The sequence below is a fragment of the Watersipora subatra genome, chromosome 6 (genome assembly GCF_963576615.1).
Source record: "Watersipora subatra chromosome 6, tzWatSuba1.1, whole genome shotgun sequence".
NCBI lineage: Eukaryota > Metazoa > Bryozoa > Gymnolaemata > Cheilostomatida > Watersiporidae > Watersipora > Watersipora subatra.
Window position 1 is genome coordinate 25,032,503 of NC_088713.1, and position 7,427 is coordinate 25,039,929.

The 7,427-nt window shown below is 33.8% G+C and overlaps 1 long non-coding RNA gene across 1 annotated transcript; it reads right to left on the reverse strand.

Moving 5' to 3' along the window:
* Positions 1-763: 763 nt before the first annotated feature.
* On the reverse strand, positions 764-4,142 carry LOC137398490 (uncharacterized). Its single transcript, XR_010978944.1, has 3 exons — positions 4,039-4,142; positions 1,846-1,993; positions 764-882 (listed from the first exon to the last, which is right to left on the reverse strand). It is a non-coding gene; the product is annotated as an uncharacterized lncRNA (long non-coding RNA).
* Positions 4,143-7,427: the final 3,285 nt, after the last annotated feature.

Here is a 7,427-nt window from a genome sequence, read left to right on the forward strand (position 1 = left end):
TTATTGTTGTATATAATAACACCCACACCCAGTACATTATGACAGTGGAATTTCTAGTTTAGTAACGGTAAAATTCTACTAAGTTGTCAGGCGAGTGTGGGATATCTGTCTTTGACCTTTATTGTAGTCAATTTTCATCAAAAAACTTGCAATATAAGTTGAATATTTTAACAACTGTTTCTAATAGTTTTATTAGTTATGAAAGTGTTAGTCGGAATATTTCAGTTATATTTTAAAACAGCCGAGGTTAAGTTACAAGTTAGCTTATTTTTATTCCAAGCAATTTGTGTTTCTTCATAAAATACACTAACTGATGATCAGCCTGCCAATCATGACAAGGCAGCAGATTTAAATATGACACACTCTTTACATATGCTAATAGAATGGTGTTCACTAGCATCAGCTGCAGCAAAACCTCAAACAAATATGCCTACTACAGAGCGCCCTGGGGTTACGATGACACTGGTCTTTGAATTTTTTGCCCAACGATGTAGAACACAATGATTTTCTGATTTTTACATACAAAATACCTTCAGCCATATGTTATTAATGAAAGTTTCTCTCGAAATTCAAATTGGACAGTCAATGTGCCAATTATGTAAGAATAATACTAGTGTTCACTAATAACATCAGCAGCAGCAACACCCCCATGCTGGTGAGTTCACTGATAGGTTACAGTGTTAACTCAATAAGCTTACCATTATCACATCTGGTTGAATCTGCTACACATCTCATACAGCTGATGATATGGCAGACCTTGCATCCCATTACTAGCGGCTGATTCTCATGCTTTGTACAGATATCTGGCAGATAGGGGCATTCCTTTGATAAATACTGAGCCATGGGAATTGTATTATGGTCTTCTAAGGCACCATCGTGTAGCTGAAATAAAGCCAAACATGTTATGACAAGATACCAGGCTATAGACACTGGAGTGATAGTCATCAATTAACCAATCGAGTTGCTAGAATAAAAAAATATGTGGTTGCCATAGAATTCCTATCATTGTAATTTGTCAGGCAAAAAAAAAGATTCAAGATATTGGTGACAGGCTTTTATTATTATAAATTAACATTTGAAGATATTGAAGGACAATTTTGGATTCTCTGGGCAAAGTAAAGAAACAGTTGCGACTCAGATAAGACAATGTGATATATATTTGTAAACTATAATAAAGCATATTCACTATTCATAGCTTTGATAGCTACATGTATAATATCCATTTTTTTATCAATAAATAATGAGACGAAAAATACAGAAAAAATATAAATACAAAAAACACAAACATACAAAAGACTATCGAGCATACTTTTTATTGCAGCTGAAGTTACACAAGATTACAAACATAATATTATTACTTCTAGAATACCAACTGCTTATTATAATAATGTTTAAATGGAATGGCAGAACAAGCGCTAACTAGTGATTTATCCTGCTCTACTATCAGGATAACCATTAGGAGTAACTTTGATTTATAAAATAACCACATAGAAAAGGCTCTTTCGTAGTAAACCTCTAGTGATCAACTATATGACTTAGTTGAAACTGCATAGCCTTAGTGCATAGTTTCTCCCACTAAATAATAAGTGTATAGCAGGTCACCCCCCAATAATCTAATGCTGCATATGAGCTGGTGGCCAGAGTAAATATTTACAGAGATAGATATTGCAACTGGTTAATACAAGTAAACAACTGGACTATTATATTTATATCTAAAGAATAACAGAGCTAACAACAGTAAGTATGCTGCCCGGTAAAATGACCTTCGTGTGACCAGCTGAAATCTGAAGGTATGAATGGTAATGACAAATAACCTAATACACTACATGTGTATATGTTACATACCTCAAGGTGCTTCGTGCAAAACTTTCTGGAGCAATCTGTGCAATACGACACAGCCTGACGCTTGCTTTGCCCCTTCTTGACACAAGTGTCACAGAATTGTGCATCATCAAAATCTGGTAGCATTTCAGGGGACATTTTATACACTTTGCTAAAAATCAGAGATGGCATAAAACAGAACATTCCAAAAATAATGTAATAAAATAACATTATTAATACTGTTACAACAATATATTATGTTATCCTATAAGTTTATCAGGCACTTGCTCCAATAGATATGCTATCGTAATAAAACTATGATTGGCAGCTCAATTCTTTTTAATTCAGTTCACTTTGCTAATGAAACACTCTCAATTATCTATACCTAATATCATTAACCATCTTTTGTCAATCTGTTGATTATTACTGTAAGGAATCAATATTTATTCCCTGATTGGTACTATTATTTAAGGATTTGGTAGGCAGCTGATTGGCTCAGTTGGTCAGAGTGTCAGCTTGATAATCTAAATGTCAGGTACTCAAGCTCCATGTTGACTTGTAGACATGTGGACATTTTAGTCATCTCATAACTTGCGCGTACATAATTTTGAGCTTGACTAAAAGTTGGCATACCCTAGGACACTTATGTATTCGCCTCATCTAACTTTCGCATTTTCGCAGAGTCATCTCGCGGAAATTTCATGAGCGAAACTAAACTATCATAACGAACGAGCAAAAACGCAGAATTAAATAGCTTTGTTCATTGATACTGTAGAATGGAATTTTATAACAACATTCATTTTAATGTTTTTAACGACCACTATAGCATCGTTAAAATATAAACCAACAAAATAATTTGACTGTCAAAATTTATTATGTTATTATTTTGCAATTAGTTATGATTATTTTCCCAATAAGAATGATTTATAATGATTGGAATTTGATGTCAATGCACACGCATTAGTAGCGTTATCGTTTGTTGGGGACATCAATCAATGCAGTGAGCACCGCGTGTTGAAAGAAAATACGACACACTGATATTCACAGTACTACACAAGCAGCATGGCTCTGGAAAGGTTTGGATTCATCACTGACACCTCTTCAATAACTTGTAATGGTTCAGAAGATGAGACAATATAGAAAGAGTTAGCTCTGAAAAATAACACTAATGAAAAAGGAAGAGAAGAAGTTATAATAACTACACACTGTGCTAGTATCTGTAGCTGTAGTATTACTAGCAGCAGTATCATGTATGTATTTGTATACAAGTTGTAATTATTGAAATAAAGATGTTCAGCAATTATTAGCAGCAATTGAGTGTTTGGGAAAACGTTAAAATTAATACCTATACACAACACCGTTGATCGCTAAAATTAAAATATATCAATATAAAACAAGCTAAATTTTGACAAAAACGTTAAAATTTTCAGCGTAATTAAATTCCATTCTACAGTAGTCCAAGAAACAAATGACAGCAAGTGATCACATTGCATTATCGATCTTGGCCATACAATTCTACCTGCGGTTCACAATTACAAACTAGTCCCAAAATAAAAAGAATTTCTTACCGGCGAACCGAACCTGAGGAATATAATTATGTTTATTCCACTGCATTTAATTTCACATCATATTTTCGCACTCATCAGAATTGCGAAATTAAGTTGCAGCAAAATTTTACTCTGAATGCTACTCACGAAACTAAATACTGGCGAAATATAAGTGTCCTAGGGTATTTAAAACTGCTTCAAAACAAAATAAAAAACAAATTTCTAAAAGAGCTGATTTCAGATTAAAGTTACAATGGAAATTGTAGTATGTCCAGAAAAATTATTGAAAAAAACTCATATCAACAAATCAAATTTGCATAAATCCTTTCTCAATGGTCTGATAAAGATTTGTACAAATGGAGAGCATGATAGCTGACTTCAGCTTGCGTTTGTCAATTTTCAACACATCATGTTTGTCTCTATTGTCAGTCATTTGGGCCTATTCAAACCAAGTAAATGCTACTTTACCAAAAACCCGCAAAGTAGCAGCCAACCTGTTCTACCAATCAATGTCCCTGAAGAGTACAATGATCAGAGGCAAAACTTCAACAACAATCACTATTTGCAGTGTTAGCAGGGCCAACAGATAAATATTTATCCTTTTCAAGTTTGCTCTCACATGTGAAATATTTTTAATGTTAACTTGACAGTATTGTTGGATATTACTTACCCACAAATTTGCAGACCACACCAGAAAATCTCATTCTCTTTGTAGTGTGACGTAAGGCATGGCATGCAGTTTATGTGCCCACATGGCAACTTCTTCGGATCAACTATTTTATCATTCCTTAGACCGCAAAACTCGCATTCGATGTCCTTTGATGCAGAAGCCATTGCTACAATGAAATACCAAGAATACAAGATCATTTAAAAATTCAAATATTTATAATTTCTACTCCTTAAAATTATATATTCTGCATTGTATTATAAAATTGCTATGCACACAAATGAGAGCATTGTATCTAGACAGAAAACTGGCACACATCAATGCTATAGTCTAAATGTATTAGAAAGCTCCTGCTTATTGCGATGGAAAACTATCAATAGTTCTACTGAAAAATGCCAGAATTGAAACAGTTCATACCAGTTTTCTAATGATTAAATAATAGTATTTTAATATTATTTGTATTTACAATAACAATAAAAACTTTCCAGTTTTATCAATAAAATCAGATGTTTTATAATTGAAAATACAGTTTTGAGGACTAGTGAGGCAACCTCGCATAGTTGACAATAGAAAGCAACTCCCAAGGTGAAACAAAGATGTATAAATTACCAATAAGAATGCTGTAGACTGGGTAACATATGAATGTGAGACAAGTTTGTGATGTTTGTTACTTGTAACGCATTAAAAATTTATATTATATTCTCAGAAAATGCACAAAATCATAATGATTCACAGTAAAAATGCACAAAATCATAATGATTCACAGTAAAAATGCACAAAATCATAATGATTCACAGTAAAAATAGGATTGCTATTAGTAGTAAAAACTGAGCCAGTCACGACTAATTAGTCTGTTAGGAGGTTGATGATTGATTTACCGAAACAGTGATTGACATTAATTTTATTGACCTCAGTTTTATGCAATGGCATGACATGAAGACACAACTTGCTCAAAAAGTACAGAACTTCTAAAAGAAGCTTGTGTCATCTAGAATATTCTATAAAAAAGTAGTGCTTATGTCTCTAGACTGATGCTGACGAACAAATTCAAATTTTCTTGTTCTCGCTCTCTTAGGTATTGTGCTAATATACGCCTAGGCAGCGTCAGTGGTTTGACAGTAAAGCCAAGTTTTGTTCCTTAACGTGAATTAGCTAGCAGTGGATTTATTTTAACACTTCAAATAACAAGGCTGCAACGAAGCATTCAGTTCTTTCGATATTACAATGCATTATCGGCAACTGGCAATGCTGTCCGCATGGTCTCTGAACAAAAGCGATACACGCACCTCACAAAATTTTACAAATGTTCGACCATAAGTCAAACTAGACAAACATCATGTGAAGATGTAACGAGATAAGCTGAGAAACTATTATCCATTGGGGCAACGACCTAGATTGACTAATTACAATTAACTTATGTGACATAACAGCGTAATCAAATGTAATACTCACTGGTACAACCTTTAATTCGAGATAACTGCAACAAAAACGTAACTGCACTTGAACGAGGAAGTCACCGGTAGGCGAATCCTTCTGTGCGCGCATTCCAATCCGCACTAGCAAATTGCGACCATTTATTTCAACAATGCTTAATAAGGGAAAGGAAGTGTGACAAATACGTGACTAGTAGTGTCGGTATTCCGATGTTTTATAGCTGTTGGGTAGGAGCAAACAACTACAACATTTATGAGTTTCCGCTTCAATCAAGCACACGTGCATCGCGTGTGTAGACTACGGAGATTATATAAGATCGTTAGGGAGCATTAATTATTTCACTGTATGGAAAGTGTAAGGATATCAGTGAGGCGAGAATTTTCACGTCATGTTAGCGTTGTCATGTTAGCGCCATCTTAAATGTTAACGTTCAACAAAATTCACATTGCAGTTATTTCGTATCACAAGATTAACCATATCTTACTCTGCTGTGTTGTAAGTTCAAAATACATGGAAATGTGATTACAAGCTCTTAAAAGCTCCGAAACGAACAGTTAATCACAGGCATCACAAAAATGTCATAGTTTGAAATCTTTTGATCTCGATGATGTTATCACACAATGTAGTTGTTGTTTTGACATGAGAAGTTATGACATGAAATTTTAGGCCAATAAAGGCTCAATATAAAACATCTCATAGCGCTAGTTTATGAAAAACACTTCGGGTTCTACCGAAAAGCCCTATCAAATATGGATGCAGTTCACAGTTTCATTTCAACATGATCTAATCGTCTATTCGTAATCTGATCATGTGACCCATACTTTCTGCCATATGGCGTGAACCAATTCTGCAGCATTTTTTTACTATCACAGGTGCCCAGCAGGCTGCTCATGTTTATCAGAAAATGATATGCACCCCTTCGAGCTAAGGTTGAAAAATTAAATAAATAATTACAGTAGGTTTTGATATATTAGTGTTAAAAGTGGCAGCATTGCAATGATGATGAAGAAGAGGCATTCAGACAATAGACATGGTTCTATTGAATGCATTAAGCATATTTGTAAAAATATTTCGACAAATGAGGGGTCATAAAAGTGTAAACAGAAACCAATGTGCTCAACTATGCACCATTCGAGCTGTTTTGGAAAGGGTTTGCAATATACGGCGTTTTCGTGATGGCTTCAATTAACTGTTTGTTTTTGAGCTTTTAAGACCTTGTAGGAACACTCCCACATATGTTGCACCTACAACATAGCAGAGTGAGACATAGTGATTAAGTTGATGCCAAATAACTGTAATGTGAATTTTGTTGCGAGTCAACATTTAAATGAGTCCCATTTCTTGCCGTTTAGTACGATAATACGGGAAATACGGGCCTGGCCACACTTTCCTGATTAATTTTTTTAACAATTTGTAAGTTAATTAGCAGTACAGCTGGCATAGCAAACAATTAGTAGCAACGTAAAAATGTTGGTGATAGTAATTTTTCGTTCTGGTTTTATTATCTTTTAATAATATTGAAAAACTTCTGTTACGATTTCGCACATTAAGACCTGCAGTAGTGATAAATTAGACATGTGGAGATTTCGTTTGCAGATTTGGAAAAAAGTATTGTGAGGTTATAATGTCACTTAGTTAAATATTCATAGTATATATTTAGGCATACTTTTTTAGGTTTTCTAATGAGCAAAAGACAATAATGCAACATGAATTAAATACGAAAAACAATTTCTTAAATTATTTTAACCAATAGCGTTTGTCTGTGTTAATTTTTCTCTGTATGTAAAACTAAACATACTCTACAATTCTATTTCTAGGTTTTAGATGAGGTTTAGGTTCATTGATACTGTTGAAAAAAAATATCTGGTGCTTTTATGTAAAAAATTATCAAGGAGCATTAAAGTTGGGTATATCTTATTCTTAGATAGAGCAAAACATTACGTAAACTAGTAATTAAT